Raw genomic sequence first — 3,991 nt, forward strand, 5'->3', positions numbered from 1 at the left:
TTATTTTTCCTTGCTTTTGGTGTTACTTTGCTTTCTAAAACATACGAAGGTACTCTGAAACCTACAACCATTACGATATCAATCTCAATGACAACCATTAGGATGTTCATTTCTGTTCTGACTGGTCTTTTTACTGCGTTTGGTTGATAATGGCTCCTACTTACATCCATTAACTGTTGCATTAACATCATGGATCAAACAGATGCTGCAGGGCCTGTAATTAATGTCGGAGGCGTCTCTTGGGCTACCTTGTAATGGTGGCAGTGTTGGGTCACTACTAGTTAGTATAATGCAGTTAATTGCTCCCAGAATAAGATCCTTTAACATTTTAAAGACATAATGGCTGGATTTATACAGGCAAGCCAATTCTGATTGTTTTCCCAAAAGACTTGATCTGATTGGTCAAAAGACCAATTATTGAAAAAAAGATCAGAATTGGGCTGTCCGTGTAAACGCAGCCATAGTGACTCAGTGAATCCCTAAGGCTGGCCATGTTGTGCTGTTGAAACATACTAATATACATATGTTTGTTTTTGTGTCATTTAATATACATTTGTCGTTCCAAAACACAAACACTTGAAGTCTAAACTAAGTTTAGAGAACTAAGATTATCTCTTGATGTCGAACTAATGCAGTGTTAGCAAATACTCAATTATGTTCTATTTTTTTGTCTTCTCACTTTTTCAGACGATGCACAGTGACGAGATCGTACCTTTTCCTCCACAAGTTCTGGTTCTTCAGTACCATCTACTACTTTGGTAACTGGGTGTTTATCGGGGTATGTGTTGGAAACTCAAAGATTTGATTGACAATGTTCTTGCAAAAATATCACCGATGGTATAACTATAAGTGCAATTATAGTGTAAAGGTAGATCAGATTTACTGAGTACTGCGGAGTCTGCTAAATAACAGCTGCAATTCATTGATTGATTGATTAAATTTTTTTACATTAAAGATGACCCCCATACTAGCGTCCTACTAAAAACCGTGTACTCATTTACTTAAACTGCATACTCATTTACTTAAACTGCATACTCATTTACTTAATCTGCTCATCTTTCTTAATCTGCGTACTCATTTACTTAATCTGCATACTCATTTACTTAATCTTAAACTGCGTACTCATTTACTTATCTGCGTACTCATTTACTTAATCTGCGTACTCATTTACTTAATCTGCGTACTCATTTACTTAATCTGCTCACTCATTTACTTAATCTGCGTACTCATTTACTTAAACTGCGTACTCATTTACTTAAACTGCGTACTCATTTACTTAATCTGCGTACTCATTTACTTAAACTGCATACTCATTTCGGCGTTTGATCTAGTAGAATTCACCTGTCTTTCCTGACTCACGTGTTTGACGACAGCTGATAATCAGATAAATTGACCTCCTGTACAAAATGAACGAATGGTTGGAGTATATGCAATCACATATTAGATGAAGCACTCAGAATACTATTTTCTAAATTTCACTTACTATAAAACTTTATTTTTTCACATACTATTTTTATAGTACGCTAGTATGGGTATTGGGAGATGGCCCATGCCTTATTTCCATACGTTCCATGTTTTCCACCTGTAGGTTTTCCTCATCGGCCTGTTGGTGGCATGTTGTAAGGGAAGAAATCAGTGATCGAAGGTGAGGTGGAGGCAGACGACTCTGACATGAGTGAAGACGAATACGTCCACTGACAAGACCACAGCCTGCCAGACCTGGGTTCAAATACTATTTGAAGTCTTTTAAATACTTTTGAGCATTTGCTTAAGTCTGCCTGGGAGTGCCGGGTGGGCGGGGTTTGCATGTTCTGGACTTTTCTATGGGTTCACCTGCAAAAGGCAAGCTTAATCAAATACAATTTAAGTATTTGAAATTATTTTAAACAGTGTGCCCTAATGAATATGACCCAGGTCTGCTACCTGCATGGACCAGAGCATTTACCGGATTGGTTTCTGTCACAACTGGTTTGCTGTAACATAAGAATTTGACATTTGGATTGTTCATACACTGCAGTAAAAGTTTAATTTGAACTTTTGTTTTCTGGTTTCAGCTGAGATCGGTTCATATTACACACCGTTGTGTTGATACTGATTTATTATAACAGGAGAGAGTGATTGTGAGGTTGCTTTTTTCTATATAGGGCAACTTTTTGTTTTTTGTTCAGTCAGGTGTCTTTTTTCAAAGCAGTATGAAACCCTTATTGCATCCAAATGGACCCTATTTCATATATAGTGCACTTCTTTTTGACCAAAACCCTATTGGACCTGGTCAAAAGTAGTGCACTATATAGGGAATAGTGTACCATTTTGAGATGCAACCCTCTTTGTATTACTATGGGTATTGTCCTGTTGTTTAAAATGTCATCTCCACCAATTCCATGTGTTTGTTTCCAAAAAGAAAGATAGTGTTGCAAAATTCTGGTATCTTTTCCAAAATGAGAAGATTCTGAACTTCTTGTGTTTTCCCTCACTATTCTGGAATCATCAAATGGGGAATAAAAAGACATAAAAAAAAACAGGTAATTTGGGGAAAGTGACCAACATTTTGCAACCCTAAGAAAGATCCTTGTCTGATAACCAAAACGGTGGGTTATTAAACGACCTTCACCCTGTGATACTGGATGTTTAGGATCCTGAGAAGAGAAGATGTTGTTGGGGAAACATATTCCAGGCTTACTTTGTTTCTTATTTTAACTCAGCACATTTGTTGTCATGTACATTTTCTGTAATATATGGCTGGATAAATGTTTATTTAAGCTTTAACAGATTTATTATTTTTAAGATTACTAACTTAGCACATTCAGCATGTTAACTTATAGCAAACAAATATGACATGTATTTGATACCATATTGATAATGCACATGGCTGAGTTAAAATCTATATTCTCTTATCGTTGATTTTTTGGTCGTGTTTGGTTGGGCTTAACTTGACTGCTGTTATTGCGTTGATGGATTGATTTGCTGTAAAGTTATCTTAACATGAACTGAGCTTGACTACTGATATCACTTGACTACTGATCACCATGTCAATTTACTTTATGAATTTGGAATAAAATATGATTCTGAATTGATTTATTGCTGTATTTCGTTGTTAATCTATCACTTTCTAAGTTAATTCAGGATTTGCTTTGGACCTTCAACTTGGGGTTGGCTTGCATTTGTTTTCAGGACTAGACATTAGTGAATTTAATTGTGTCCTCTTTAAAAGTGTTGATAATAAAGAGGCTGGCCCATCTTATTTTGTGTACCATGCACTTTTCATCACTGCACTAAGATACAGTGCATGATTAATCTGTCACAGTGGTCATTATTAGCCTACAAGATGGCATGTAGCTGGCTTCAGTAACAGTAATATAAAAAACAGTGCTAACTCATCGCAGGCTGTAGTTTTATTTACCTTCTAGTCATCACCACGTGATGCTTAATCAATGGCTTTCTAGTACTAATGCCAGTACAAGATATAAAATATGAAGGATCAGCATAGTGGTGATCCCTGGGGCTACATACTATAGATTAAAACTGGTGTTAAGATGTTAACTCCTCACCTATCTCTGTACACGTGGTGATCCCTGGGCTACATACTATAGATAAAAGACTGGTGTTAAGATGTTAACTCTCCACTATCTCCTGTACACAGTGGTGATCCTGGGTACATACTATAGATAAAAGACTGGTGTTAAGATGTTAACTTTCCACTATCTCTGAGAAGAAATAACAAGCGCTGTGGATGTGTTTACACAGGCAGCCCAATTCTGATCTTTTGCCATTTTTTGGCTAAACATCTGATTGATTGTTCAAAAGACCAATTTTGTGCAAAAGATCAGACTTGGGCTTTCTGTGTTAACACAGCCAATGTAGAACTCTCTAGCTTTACCTAGCATCACCTTGGAGAAATAAGTACTGTCCTACAGTAATAACTCTTCTTTTATGGTCTTTATTATTGGGTGGTTCTGTTTGAGTTTCTGGAAACATGAGCCGATTCCTTCCA

The 3,991-nt window shown here is 36.6% G+C and overlaps 1 non-coding gene across 1 annotated transcript; it reads left to right on the forward strand.

Moving 5' to 3' along the window:
- The first annotated feature begins 11 nt into the window (after positions 1 to 11).
- Positions 12 to 3,377, forward strand: LOC112079178 (uncharacterized). Its single transcript, XR_011479094.1, has 2 exons — positions 12 to 778; positions 1,589 to 3,377. It is a non-coding gene; the product is annotated as an uncharacterized protein (transcript).
- Positions 3,378 to 3,991: the final 614 nt, after the last annotated feature.

The sequence above is a fragment of the Salvelinus sp. IW2-2015 genome, unplaced genomic scaffold (assembly GCF_002910315.2).
Source record: "Salvelinus sp. IW2-2015 unplaced genomic scaffold, ASM291031v2 Un_scaffold7119, whole genome shotgun sequence".
Taxonomy (NCBI): Eukaryota; Metazoa; Chordata; class Actinopteri; order Salmoniformes; family Salmonidae; genus Salvelinus; species Salvelinus sp. IW2-2015.